We start from the raw sequence: 15,643 nt of genomic DNA on the forward strand, positions 1-15,643 counted from the left end.
ACGACTGGGAGGTGCAGTTGTTCATTGCGAACCAAGCTTAGGTGTTCTGCAAAGCAGTCCCCAAACCTCCACTTGGTTTCCCCAATGTAGAGGAGACCACACTGGGTGCACATCACCTAAGTTCTTATTTTTACACTCAGTACCCTGTGGCACTGGAAGTAAACTGGAGATTACCACTGTCAAGGTCCTGGTTTTTAACTTATTTCCTAACTCTCTATAATTACTTCACAGGACATCATTCCTGTTTCTACCTTTGTGCACGTTGGCACAAATGACAATGACTTCTGGGAGCTCATCCTCCCCCTTGAGAGCATTCTGCAGCCACGATGAGACAGCCTGGCCCCTGGCACCAGGAAAGCAATACACCAACTGGATTCCTGTCTGCAGCCACAGAATCTCCTGGCTGTCCCCCGTAACTATCAAGTCACCAATCATTAAGGTCCTGCTTACTTTTACCCTTTTCTGCTGTGCCCCAGAGTCAGTCATAGTGCCATTGACCTGGCTACTGGTGCATTCTCCTGAACAGTACACTTGTTTTCGAGGGAAATGGTCACAGGGGATTCTTGCACTCTCTGCCTACTCTCTTTGCCTTTTCTGATGGTCACCCAGCTATTCTCAGTTCGCACCTTAGGTGTGACTACCTCACTAAAACTCTTATCTATGATCTATGTAGCTCAGCACCTTGGATGATCCTGAGTGCATCCAGCTCTAGTGCCCTAACACAGTCTCCCAGGAGCTGCAATTGGGTGCACCTCCTGCTGGTGTAGTCATCAGGGGCAATGGAAGTCTCCCTGAGCTCCCACATCCTGCAGGAAGAGTATGCCATTGCCCTAACTACCAGCTGAAATGCTCTAAGACTAAAGAAGCAAGTTAAAAGAGCTTTACCTGAATTTAACCTGTACATTTTGCTGAGCCACTTCTCACCAAAGCCTCAGTTCTCATTCTGCTACCAACAAACGTTCAATAGCACATCCTTTTTTTCTCTCTCAAGTTAGTGGAAGAAGGGAGTGGAACACTACAGTGATATAATGTTTGGTAGCTTAAATACTCCTCTCCTTGATACCAGGCCCGCAATTATCTGCTCCTCAGCACAGGTGGCTGCTTCCAGGCACCAAAACAATGCCTTTCCCTCTCAATCACCCTCTACTAGATATTTTGCTCCTGTTGATCATGGGGGCTATTGCCAGATGATCTGTTTCTCAGTGTGGGTGACTGCTTCCAGGCTCTAAAGTGTGCACTGAAGTGATGCATCTCCTTCTCATTCACCCTCATATTCATCAAATCAGCTTATCAACTGATCAAGTAGTAAGGGTTTGCTGCCTTCTATGGAGCTAACATATGTTAATGTCCCATGAAAGAAGCTTGGAAAGTTGATTCATAAATTTCTCTTGCACGTTATTTCCACTTCTCCCAAATTATTAAAATGCAATGTGGATTTATGGATAACTAATATTCTATGTGCTTAAGCATCACAAAACTAATGTTGCTTTCATCAAAAATTCTAAGTATTACCCTCTTGTGATCAAAAATAGCGGAGCACACTTTTATAAGATAACAAAGTGTGGAGCTGGATGAACACAGCAGGCCAAGCAGCATCTTAGGAGCACAAAAGCTGACGTTTCGGGCCTAGACCCTTCATCAGAGAGGGGGATGGGGAGAGGGTTCTGGAATAAATAGGGAGAGAGGGGAAGGCGGACGGAAGATGGAGAGAAAAGAAGATAGGTGGAGAGGAGAGTATAGGTGAGGAGGTAGGGAGGGGATAGGTCAGTCCAGGGAAGACAGACAGGTCAAGGAGGTGGGATGAGGTTAGTAGGTAGGAAATGGAGGTGCAGCTTGAGGTGGGAGGAAGGGATGGGTGAGAGGAAGAGAGGTTAGGGAGGCAGAGACAGTCTGGGCTAGTTTTGGGATGCAGTTGAGGGGGGGGGCACGAACTGGGCATCATGCTTTACATGCATTCAATTTTACAACTCAAGATTCTACATTGCTTACAACAGAAAATGACAGATTGACATAAAAACAGATATATTGAAATGTCTGCTGTTATTAAAATAGTCCCTATCTCTATTTTTAAGGCAAACTGTTTCAGAAAATTCAGATTAAATAATTGAACAGCTATAAATTTGGTCAAAATTAGATTCAAAGATCAATGATTACCTAGAAATCATTGATTTTGAAGATCAAGAAACAGACTTGAGTTTGTCTGGAAAAGATATTTTTAAAAATCGTCAGTACAGTTTTAAGTCCAATTATCAGCCAAAAAGAGTACAGAGCTGAACAATTGCTGTGAAGAAGATATCCCTGAAAAGAAAACACCTCTAGAGAAACCACCATAACACTAAATCTCAAAAAGTCCTTTACAGTCAGTATTAAGGGAAACAACCTTTAAAAGACAAGGACCATGTCTTTAATAACTGTGAATGGCATTAAAACAGAATGGTTTATACAGATATTTACCAGAACAGCTGCATAATTACGCTGCAAGGAATTTTGTGCCTATTGGGAACTTGGTTTTGGCAACTGTGGTTTTCGCTCACCTAGCCATCTCCTTAAAAAATTCAATTAAATTTGTTAAGTATGATCTCCCTCAACAAAGACTTGATGACTATCCTTGAACAATTTTTGCCTCTCCGAAGTGGGATGTGGGAGTTATTCACCTTTAAGCCTGCTAAAATTACTAATACCTCCTCCATTTCAAAACTAATTTGTCTAAATATATCACAGTTCCTCTCCCTGAACTCTATACTTACATGGTCCTTCTCGGTGGCGAATAAAGATGTAAAATACTCATCTAAAACCTGACCAGTATCTTCTAACTCCACGCAGACATTGCTACTTTGTTCCCTCACAGGCTCTTGTCTTTCCCTGGTTATATTTTTGACTCTAACAACGCAACACTTTGATTTTCCTTTCTTTTACCTGCTAGGGTTTTATCATGCTACCTTTTCATCTTCCTATTTACTTCTAGTAACTCACTGCACTCTCTATACTCCATCATGTCTTCAGGTGTTTTGGGCCCTCGGTATCAGCCTTAAGACTTTTTTCCCCCAAAAATCCCTTGACATCCAAGATTCTCTGGACCAGTCAGTCTCAACCTTAAACTTTACAGGAACACGTCACCCTGCACTCTCTCAATTTATTTTTTGAATGTCCTACACTTTTCAGTTGCAGATTTTCCTACAAGTAGCAGCTCCCAGCCTAATTTAGCCAGACCCTGTTTTATAATATTTAAATTGGCCTTCCCCATCTCAGAACCTTTACTTCCGATCAATCTTTGTCATTTCTTATAGGTTGTTTGAATTTTACTGAGCTATGGTGACCATCGCTGAAATGCTCCACACTTCCACCATTTGCCTGACTTCATTCCCTAAAACTAGGTCTATAATTACCTCATTTCTTGTTGGACTACCTACATGCTGACTTTAAAATCTCTCCTAGATACATTTTAAGAATGTTGCCCACTCTAAGCCTTTCACCGTTTGTATTTCCCAGATAATTCATCATTTATGAATGTAGGCATCACTCTCTACACCAGCATTTATTGCCATTCGTAATTGGCAGTGAAGAGTCAACTGCATTGCTGTGGGTCTGGGGTCATATGTAGGCCAGACCAAGGAACTATGGTAGATTTACTTCTACTAGTTCACATTAGTGAACCAGATGGGATTTTACAACAATCAATGGTGGTTACATGGTCAAATTTAGGCTAGTTTTCTCATTTTATATTCCTATTGAATTCAAATATTACCATCTGCCATGAACATTAGCCTGGGCTCTCAACTAGTCCAATGACTATTACTATGCCACCACAGTCTCTTTAAGGGGAAATCAGTAGCTGTAAGGTGTTTGGATTTCCAAAAGACATTAAATACGGTCCAACATAAGAGGTTATTATGCAAGATAACAGTTCATGTGGTTTGGAGTAACATACTTGCACAGATAGAGAACAGCCAACTTACAGGAAACTAAGCTAAATAGATAATTTTCAGATTGCAAAATATAATACTAAATAAATCATTGTCAGAAATTTATAACATAAATTAATTATTGTATGAAGGGTCAAAGCATGTTCAGGTACATTGGCTATGGATACAGAGAGAGGCAGGAACAGAACTTTTGAAAAGGACACAAACAATATGCAAAAGGATATAATTGTATCAGTGATAATGGGAACTGCAGATGCTGGAGAATCCAAGATAATAAAATGTGAGGCTGGATGAACACAGCAGGCCCAGCAGTATCTCAGGAGCACAAAAGCTGATGTTTCGGGCCTAGACCCTTCATCAGAGAGCCTCTCTGATGAAGGGTCTAGGCCCAAAACGTCAGCTTTTGTGCTCCTGAGATGCTGCTGGGCCTGCTGTGTTCATCTAGCCTCACATTTTATTATCTTGCAAAAGGATATAGATGGGTTAAGTGACTGGGTTAAAAATAATGGCAATTGGAGTATAAAGTGGAAAATTGTGACATGCTTCACTTTGACATGAAGAACACAGAGGCAGAATATTATTTGAATGCTGAGAAAGAGAGAATGTGAGAGAAAAAGAGAGGCATAGATACTCTTGTGCATCAATCATAAAACATTAACATCCAAGTACAGCAGATAATTAGGAAAGCAAATGGAATATTACCCTTTAGTGCAAACAGGATGAAGCACAAAAATAGTGAAGTCTTGCTAAAACTTCTAAAGGCTGTGCTATCCTATCTAAAATACAACAAACAGTTTGGTCTCCCCATTTCTAGAGATTACACTTGCATTAAAGGCACTTCAGCAAAAGTTCACTCTTGAATGAAAGGGTTGTCTTTTGAGGAAAGGTTAACTAAGTTCGGTCTATACTTCTTGGAGTTTAGAAGAATGAGAGGTGCTTCTGTTGAAACACAAAGGTTCTGAAGATATTTGACTGGGCAGCTGCCAAGTAGTTGTTTCCTCATGAAGAGTCTCAAATTAGGGAGCTCAGTTTTGAAAGAAGGGGTCTTCCATTTAAGACAGAAATTAGAAGGATTTACTTTCCTAAGACATTCATTAAACTCTGGAATTCTCTACCCCAGAAAACAAAGAACTGGAAAATATATTGACAAGTGACTTGGACATATCTATGATGAGTTAAACATTATGTGGGGTGAGGGTGCAGTGCAATAGGACAGTGGACTTAAGGCACAAATTCATTCCGGAATGATCTTGCAGAATCATGGAGCTATTCATAGAACCAAATGGCCTGTACCTGCTCCAATTTCCTATACTCCCTTATCATTCTTTGCCTAGTCAGACTGCAGCATCTACACCCATCCAATCTTCTATAATTGGACAGTAAATGCAGAGGCAGCCACGTATAAGGCAATTGCCAGGAAACTTAATGAGTTGGTCCCACTACCAGCAAGTGTCAGCTCCAGATTTTCAAACATTGCTGAGATTGGGATTCCAAAATGTATGGTATAAGACCATAAGGTATGGGAGCAGAAGTAGGCCATTCAGCCCATTGAATGTGTCCACCATTCAGCGAGATTATGTCTGATCTGATTAGCCTCAACTTCACTTTCCTGCCTTTTCCTCATAATCCTTGGTTCCCTTACTGATTAAAAACGTATCTGTCTATTTCAGCCTTGAATATACTGAATGACACAATCTCTACAGCCCTCTGTGATAAAGAATTCCACAGATTCATTACCGTCAGAGACTAAATTCCTCCTCCCTTCTGCCTTAAGTGGGGATCTGATTGCAGCATCAAATCCACTTTCCTGCCTGTCTACGATAATCCTTCAGTCCTTTGTCAATCAAAAATCTGTCCAATGCATGCAGATATATCTGTTAAAATATGAAAGCAAATAAATACAGAATTACCTACTTTTTGGCTCTCTTTTTGAATGTGAATTTTACATCGGCAGTGTTCCAATCCTCTGGATCGTTTCCAGGATCTAAGGATTTTTGGCAGATTATTACTGGTGCATTCACTATTTCTGCAGCTACTAATGTTAGTATCCTAGGATGAAATCCATCAAGTCCAGCTGATGTATTAGCCTTTCGCATTATTAATCTTTATACCTTTTCCCTTATGAAAGTTATTGTGTTTGCTCACTTCCCACCACTTGTCACTTGATTATTTAGTATTTTTAGAATGCTGTGAATGTCCTCTAGTCCTGAAGGCTAATGCAAAGTATTCATTCCACTCCTCTGCCGTTTCCTGCTTCTCCATTATTATTTCCCCAAACTCACTTTTAAAGGATCCTACATTCACGTTGACCTCTTTCTTCCAATCTACATATTCTAAAAAGCTCTTGCAGTGTGTTTTATATTACCTACTAGTTTCCCCTTATTGTTTATCTTCTCCCTCTAAATTCTTTCTATTGGTCATGTTTTGTTGGCTTTTAAAACAGTCTCAGTCATCTAGTTTACCACTAACCTTTGCCTCATTGTATGTTTGTTCTTTCAATTTGATACTATCCTTAACTTCCATCATTAACCATGATCCTCAGCTTGTCCCTATAACCCTCAATTCTCATATTGATTAAAAATATCTCTCAGCTTTGAACATACCGAATGAACCAACTAATGAGGCAATAGCTCTCTGGAGTGAAAAATTCCAGAGATCAGTTTATTTTCATCCTAGAATTCATGTTCCTCACTGGGATATGTCTGTGTGGTGAATCAAAAATGACTTACTTGAACATCTGCCATAGTTTGGATTTTCTGCTAAACTCCTTTCCAAGTCCACTCCAGCCAACTATGTCCTCATTCCTTTGTAATTACCTTTATTATAGTTTAGCACTGTAGTTTCTGACAAAGTTGCTCACTCAAACTGAATGCTAAATTTTACCATGTTGTAGTGACAATTTTCTAGGGATCTTTGACTGTGAGATCATTTATTAAACTTGCTATTTGTTACAAGATTTAAAATAGCCTGGTCCCTGGTTAGATCTACAACATATTGTCTTTGGAAATTGTCCCAAATATGTTTATGAATTCTTCTTTGCGGCTATATCTGAGAAATTGATTTTTCCAATTTTTGCGAAGATTTGCACTCAGGATTAATATACTGCCTTCTATTATATGCCCTCATTATCTTCTAATATATTCTCTATTCCACATTATAGCTATTATTAGGGTCCTTCTTCCAGCTGTTATGTATTCATTTTGTTCACATGTAATCTACATCGACCGATCAAAGGTAATTTCTTAAGATCACATATACTTTATTCTGTACTAACAAAGCTACGCGAGCACCCTTCCCTTCCTGCCTGTACTTTCCTGCCTAGACTTGAGATGAAATATTTGAGGCCTCATTCATCGTAGTCGGTGACTTCAACCAGACCAACCTCATATGTGTGCTACCAAAATACTATCAACACATCAACAAGGGCCAAACGTCCTTGACCATTGTTACACAGCCATCAAAGACAGTTATCACTCTATACTCGTCCACACTTTGGAAAAACCAGATCACAACATTATGCTGCTCTTCCTGGCTTACAAGCAATAATTGAAATGGGAGGATCCAGTACAGAAAATCATACAGTGCTGGTCTGAGGCAGCAGAAAAGCTTCTGCAGGGCTGCTTAGAATCGGTGGACTGGCCCTTATGAACTCCGTGGCCAACCTAGATGAGTATGCCACTACCATTGCAGACTTCATTAGCAAGTCTGTAGAACACTGTGTGCTAAGGAAGTCAATACAAATGTTCCTTAACCAGAAACCATGGGTGAGCCGGGAGATCCATTGCCTAATGAAGTCCGGGTGAGTAGTGTTCAAGTCAGATGGCCCTAACCTTTAGAGGAAATCAAGATATGACCTCCATCAGGCCATTAGAGCTGCCAAGAAGCAATACTAGACTAAGCTGGAGGCCCAAACTCCATGGACACCTCCCTTTTGTGGCAAGGCCTACACGACACAATGGGCTACAAAGCAAAGCAGGGCAGGGCAGAATGACAGACAAAATTGCATCCCTCCCCAATGTGCTCAATGCATTATATTCTCACTTTGAACAGAAGGTCAGTGAAACAGTGTTACCTGCTCCAACAGCCTCAGATGCACCTTTTTCCTCAGTCACCACTGCAAATGTCAGATCGGCCTTGACAGTGAACACACAGAAAGTGAGTGGCCCAGATGGAGTCCCTGGCAATGCACTCAGATTGTGCATGCACCAGCTGACAGGAGAATTCACTGAAATTGTTAACCTCTCCTTACTATGATTTGAAGTCCCCACATGCTTCAAGAAGACCACCTTCATCCTAGTACCAAAGAAAACTCATGCACTTGCCTCAATGACTACTGCCCACTGGCTCTGACCTCCATAACTATGAAGTGGTTAGAGCTCGTATAAACTCTAGCCCCCAGCCTGCCTTGATCCCTTGAAATTCATCTCTGGCCACAACAGGTCTATTGCAGACAACATCTCTCTGGCCCTACATTCATTCCTAGAATATCTGGATAACAAGGATACCTATGTCAGACTCCTACTCATTGACAATAGCTCCACCATCAACACTATAATTCTTATTCAACTAATCTTCAAACTCTGACACCTAGGTCTCTGCACCACTCTCAGCAACTGGGCTCCCTAACTTCCTGATCCACAAATTGTTATCAGTGAGAATAGGCAATAGTACTTCCTCCATGACAATCCTGAGGGGAGGTGATGGCCTAGTGGTATTATCTCTAGACTGTTAATCCAGAGATCAGATAATGTTCTGGGGACTGGGGTTTGAATCCCACCACAGTGGATGGTGGAATTTGATTTCAGTAAATATCTGGATTAAGAGTCTAATGATGACCATGAACCAATTGCTGATTGTTGGAAAAACCCATCTGCTTCACTAATGTCCTTTAGGGAAGGAAACTGCCATCCTTACCTGGGCTACATGTGACTCCAGATACACAGCAAAGTGATTGACTCTTAACTGCCCTCAGGGCAATTAGGGACGGTTAATAAATGCTGCCTAGCCAGCAACGCCCTCATAAAGAAAAAAAAAACTGTTCTACAAGATTGCGTACGCAGCCCCAAACTATGCCCCCTGTACTCTCATGACTATGTAGCCAAGCTTCATCCTAACTGCATCCTTGAGTTCATTGACAGCACCACCCCTGTAGGCTGGATCTCAAACAATGACAAAACAGAATACAGGAAGCAGATAGAGCGCTTGGTGGCATGGTGTAAAGATAACAATCTCTTCCTCAATGCAGAAAAATGAAAGAGTTGGGCATTGCCTTTAGGAAGCAAGGTGGAGGGTACGCGCTTATCAATATCAATGGAGCTGAGGTGGAGATCGTCGCAAGCAACAAGTTTGAGGGAGTGACGATCACCAACAATCTGTCCTGGTCCATTACTGATGCGACGGTCAAGAAAGCACAACAATGCTGCTACTTCCTCAGGAGGCTAAGGAAATTTGGCATTTCCATAAAGACTCTTATCAATTTTTATAGATGCACCATAAAAAGTAGTCTTTCCAGATGCATCAAGGATTGGTATGGCAACTGTTTTGCCCAGGGCTACATGAGACTATAGAGAGCTGTGAATATAGCCCAGTCCATCATACAAGACAACCTTCCATCTATTGACTTCATCTATGCTACTTGCTGCATAAGAAAAGCAACCATGTAATTCAAGACCCTTCCCAAACCAGTTATAAACTCTTCCAACCTCTTCCATTGGGCATAAGACACAAAAGCTTAATTAAACAGACCAACAGATTCATAAACAGGTTCTGCCCTGCAGTTTTTAGACTTCTGAATGAACATTTCAAATTTCAAATTTAATGTTGACCTCACTCTTTGCACATCTTCTCTGCAGCCATTATAGTGTATTCCTCATTCTGTTCTATTACCCTTATTTACTTTGTACAGTATGATTTGCCTGTAATGCATGCAAAACAAAACTTTTCACTCGGAGATAGCATCAATACAGTGTGAAGCTGGAGGAACACAGCAGGTCAAGCAGCATCAGTGGAGCAGAAACGTTTTGGGTTTCCACCCTTCATCAGGACTGTATCCAGGCATGTGCAACAATAATAAATCAAATCAAATCAAATTATAAAATCACATACACTTGAAGTCCTTCTTACCTTATCTTTTAGCAGATACAAAACCATGCAGCTTGTTGTAGGATAATAAAATGTGAGGCTGGATGAACACAGCAGGCTTGTTGTACTTGTCAGCAGTGATCAGTGTTGCTGTAGAACAAACAATACTAATGTCACATCTGCAGCATGTGTAAACTTCTGACATGGAAACAAACTGCCATGTGCTTTTACCAAATGGCCATGTTTCAAAATTTAGAGACTACTTTTCAGTCAAGAGGAGGGGGCATCAGTCAGGGAGTGCCACGACAGTATGTCAAGAACATCGTCCAATCTCAGTCCAGGGGCTTGGATATGATTGGTTGGCCACAGGAGAAACAATACTAGACCTGCCAAATAAGTAGTACAGCTACAAGAGCAAGTCAGGTGTTCGGAGTTCTGCAGTGAGTAACCTGCCTTCTGGCTCTACAAAATCTGTCCAAACTCCACAAAGCACATGTCAGGAGTCTGATGAAATATTCTCCACTTTTCTAGATGATTGCAGTTGCAGCAACTCTCAAAAAACTTGACCCCATCAAGGACAAAGCAACCAGTTCGATTGTCACCACATCCATCACATCATCATTCACTACCATCACCAGCATCAACACGCAGTGACAGCAATATGTACAATTTACAATGTACAGTACAGTAACTCATCAAGGCTCTTTCAACAGAACCTTCTCAACTCATAACTTCTCTCACATAGAAGATCAAGAGCACAAAGGAATACCATGACCTACACGTTCCCCTCCAAGACGTAAAGCACCTTGACTTCAAAAGATATCACTGTTCCTTGCTGGATCAAAATCCTGAAATTCTCTTCCTAGCAGCACTCTATATTTATCTGCACCCCACGGACTGCAGCAGTTCAAGAAGCCAATTCACTGCCACCTTCTCAAGTGCAATTAGGGATGAGCGATACAGTCTGACTTAGCCAGTGATGGCCATATCCAATGAACAAATTAATAACAACACATGACATAATAACTATTTTTATACATTATCCAATACAAGTTTAACAATTAAACGGCAAATTGTAAATATTTTTCTGACTAAAAATAGGGAGTGATATATCGATAACATCTGAAAGCAAAAATAATAAGTACCTAGATATTTTAGTTGTTCTGCATGAGCCATGCAATGATCTTCAGATAATAGCCAGGATGTAATACAACCAAGAAAGTCATTGTTGACATTAGTTCAACGATTCCAATAAAAAGGTTGAATTTTCAACTCCACAGAGAATACAACTGCAACCAATTATAATTGGCATTTCAATTTGAAGGTATAATTAAAAAGAATTACTGAATAACTGGTAATACAGTGGCTCAGTGGTTAGCACTGCTGCCTTATAGTGCCAGGAACCCGGGTTCAATTCTCGGACGACTATCTGGAATTTGCACATTCTCTCTGCATCTGTGTGCGTTTCCTTTGGGTGCTCCAGTTTCCTCCTACAATCCAAAGATGTGCTGCTTAGGTGGACTGGCCATGCTAAATTGCCCATAGTGTCCAAGGGATGTGCAGGCTAAGTGGATTAGCTATTGGAAATGCAAGTTTATGGAAATAAGGAAGGTCTGGGTGGGGTGCTCGTCAGAGGGTTGGAATGGGCTGAATGGCCTGCTTCCAAACTGTAGGGAAAGTGCTTAATTTCTTCATAAGACATCAACATTTGAAATCCATTGTGTTAGAAGTTGTTCTGGCTTCGCTACAAAATTCAGGAGAATATCACAGAGGCAACCAATCACGATCTAATATTGCAATCACAATCAATGCACTCCAGAAATATACAGAAATTGCTCTCGACACAATGATCGTTATGTAAGTGATTGGTCCCGCTGACGAAAAGCTTGAAAGAAAAATTTCAATTTCATTTTTTCCTGGATTTATAGAGGTAAACCTGACAAATATAACTTGTGCAACTCCTTCCTGAAGGAAAATATGGATAAACATTAGATGCACAAAAAAAAGGAGCCAAAAAGGAGAGAGGAAAGTCGTGATACAAGTTCTTGGTTGCATTAATGAACACAACCAATGGGCTGAATGGCTTTCTTCTGCATCACAGATTCTATTTGCATCCATTATAACTTCTATCAATCCTGTAGCATGTCGTATAAAAAAATTGCTTTTCTGAAATGATAAACAGTTAGTTCTTAAATTTTTTTTAAAAATCAGTCACTGCTGCTTGAATACATTATGCTATTCTAAGTAAGGGTTAAGGAATAATTGTTGTAAAATGCATAATATTAGCATACATACTAAATATTAAAATTGTGGCACAATGCCAAGAATGTGGTAAATTTGCATCATTAAAACACAAACAGTCTTTGAATTATAATAAGTATCCTTTTTAACATATCATGAATCACATATTACTACTCCTAGTAAAAAAAATCAGTAGCATATGCAAGGATACTAATCTTACTTTCAAAATAAAAATAAAGCATAAGAGTATAAAATATATTCTACTGCAATTTTTTCTCAGTGAATTTGACATTCTACGAAATTACATGAATACTTGAGAAGTTAGGTTAAATACAAAATGGAATTAAATACAATTGGCACATAGTCCAAGAGCATATCTGCTTTGTACCTAAAAACCTATTAGCTATGTTTTCCATTGTATTATTCATGACTCTTTCCTTCCACTTGACACTAAAAATACAGCTGGTAAAAGTACAGACTGGCAACTGATTTCACGCATCAGAAAACGAGTCATTCTATTACAATATGCACTTGATTGGGCATGAACGATTTATCTCCTGTCTCCTGCCACTATGGTTCTAGATTTAAAGCCAGCATTCAGTTATTGTGTGAAAGGTTCATCAAAAAACAGTATTACAAGTAAGCTCAGAGGATTACCAACAATATTTTTTAAGAATTCACATCAGCCAGTTGCTATTATTAGCAATAACTAAATTCCATTCTGCGAAAGTTGAATATTGAAAAAACGTCTGTATGCCTTGATTTCCAACCAAAACCTTCATTTCCAATCAAACCTTTTAAATGGTAGTACATATTCTATGATTTGAGTCAATTACACTTAGACTCTAACATAGTTAATAACTATGTTTGTTTCTTCAGTAGTTTTATAATTTCCAATTCAAAATATTGTAGTCGTACTTTCTACGCTGATATTTTACAAAGTTTCCCAGTGATAGGCATTTCACTCCAACCGCAAAAAAATCTTTACCATATGTAACCCCTCATTTTGCCTCCCAACATCCACCCAATATTATTCAAGAATCAACAGTGTTGTAGGCAGAGGATGGCAATTTTAAAAGAGCTTTGCTAGATCAGAAATTCCAACCCACCACCTTATGACAGAATTCTAGTTTGGACAAAATGAGAAGCATATTAGGAGCTGTGTGTGCCACAATCATATGATAAAACTTTACCACTTGTAATTGGAGGTGAGTGAAAGAGTGCCTCAAGATCAGTTCTGAAGAAGGGTCACTGCACCAGAAACATTGGCACTGCTTTCTCTCCACGGAATCAATCACACCTGCTGAGTTTCTCCAGCTATTTCGGTTTTTGTTTCAGACTTGCGGCATCTGCAGTTGTTTATTTTTTCTTTTCTCAAGATTTCTCAACAATAAAAAATTATTGTTGCAGATTGAGAAAGGGATTGTTTTTCCTCACTCTTAATCTAATCTTTCAATCTATTTGTTTTTCTGTGCCTGATTGGGCATTGAATTCGTACATTCCCATTTACATCACCATCTCAGTCCCTGCATTATTAATTTCTAAATCCCTCAATCTGATTGATTAAAGAGGTATAAAGTTGTTTGCCCTGTTCATTGAGATTCCACCTGCCCTGTTTTGCTCACCATGATACTCTCAGTAACTTATACAAAAACAATTTAAATATCTAAGTTAGATGCTCTGCTACAACAAAAAATGGACTAATAGATTACATAAATGTCAATATTTGAAAAAAGGGCAGTGACTAGTTTCTTCAGGTGTCAACCAGTTACTGATTGCTTATCACAAAAGATTACAGCATGACCAGGTCAGAAAAACATTATACCAGCAAAATCACTGAATATGATAAGCCAAATATTGCTGATGAAGTGACCATGAGGCTAGTACATCTTGCCCTTACTTATTTTTAAATGATACTGCAACTTCAGACTTGGAACAACTGTTTGGTTAAGTGTCAACTTCTAAACATTGTTTTCTGAGTTATTCCACTTTGAGGAAATGTCATTTTACTGTGTACTTGATGATTACCTGGCTCTGAATATCACAGAACTATAGTATTTACATGGCAGATCCAGTAAACCCCACCACAATTATTTTGGGCTAACAATTATAAAAGTTTCCTTTAAATAATAAGTATTTAAACTGTCAGTCAATCTCTACAGCATCAATAGTTAACTATTATAATTGTAAAGTTCCATGCCTCCAGGTTGTAAATAGTTTCAGGAAATTTTAAAAACTGTTAATTTAAAATGTTTTTACTTTCCATTTACCACTTTATTGTCTCTCTTAATCCAATTCTTTTTCTCTCTCCTTTCAATTTTGTATCTAATTTAATATTGCATTTGCTCACTTTAATATATATTCCTTCGCTGTCCTTACTGTGTTGATTTCTTAAACCTTAAATCTCATTTGTTAAGGCAATATGTTGCTTACACTGTCTACTTAGGTTGTAGGTACCCTATCTCCTTCAATGTGCCATTATCAACTTGCACTTACAGCAACTTATTGGGCAAAAATATTTTGAGTTGAAAAACCCAGAGACAAGACTAACACCACCAAATGCCTGGCTAAAATAAAATCTGGCCTACTAAATTAATTCTCACATGGGTCATAGAAAAACAAATTGACTTCACAGCTAACGTGAAGAACCATTGAACAGATGTTCATTCTGCTCAGAAGCACAAAAGTACCAAGGGTTTGAAGGTATAGCAGTAGATACAAGTTCCCTGGCTAAATATAGTTCCTGTCAAAGCATGTAAGAAAGGACTGATCAGCACCCCATCAATATCAACATCGCATGAGACTTATGTCAGTAACTATCTTTCTTTCATTGTCAAGGGCAATGACAATTGGTGAAAAAGTCTTCATCTGGAGTTTCAGAAAAGCATCACTATTTCTAGACATAAATACAATTCAGAAACAAATTAGGTTGGGTATATGAGCCAACAATATCAAAAACCATTTTAGTAATTTGAGTTTCATCAATAATTCCAATTGAAAATTAAAGTCTTGGCATGAGCATTATGCTGTAGGACTGAATAGAACCTCCCTGATTTATATCTTGGACAGAAATGGAGCAAACTAACCAAATTCCATATTTGCAAAACTGAAGCATATAACTTTGTTTCAGAGATAGTGGGAACTGCAGATGCTGGAGAATCTGAGATCACAAGATGTAGAGTTGGATGAACACAGCAGGCCAAGTAGCATCAGAGGAGCAGGAAAGCTGATGTTTTGGGTCTAGGCCCTGCTTCAGACAAAAAAGGGTTTGAAGAAGGGTCTAGACCCAAAACGTCAGCTTTTCTGCTCCTCTGATGATGTGTGGCCTGCTGTGTTCATGCAGCTCTACACCTTGTTATCACATATAACTTTGACCAACATTTAGGATCAAAGTGAGC

The 15,643-nt window shown here is 39.3% G+C and overlaps 1 protein-coding gene across 7 annotated transcripts in view; it reads right to left on the bottom strand.

Annotated features, from left to right (window-relative positions):
- The window catches only part of LOC125457933 (uncharacterized), an 839,746-nt gene that overhangs the window by 801,333 nt on the left and 22,770 nt on the right, over positions 1-15,643 (bottom strand). The window contains exon 3 of one of the 7 annotated variants that reach the window (XR_007248703.2): positions 10,047-10,154. The exons of the other annotated variants lie outside the window; for them this stretch is intronic. The gene's annotated coding sequence lies outside the window, so the exon portion shown is untranslated. The remainder of the gene's footprint in view (positions 1-10,046; positions 10,155-15,643) is intronic. 7 annotated transcript variants of the gene reach the window in all.

Source organism: Stegostoma tigrinum, chromosome 14 (genome assembly GCF_030684315.1).
Source record: "Stegostoma tigrinum isolate sSteTig4 chromosome 14, sSteTig4.hap1, whole genome shotgun sequence".
Taxonomy (NCBI): domain Eukaryota; kingdom Metazoa; phylum Chordata; class Chondrichthyes; order Orectolobiformes; family Stegostomatidae; genus Stegostoma; species Stegostoma tigrinum.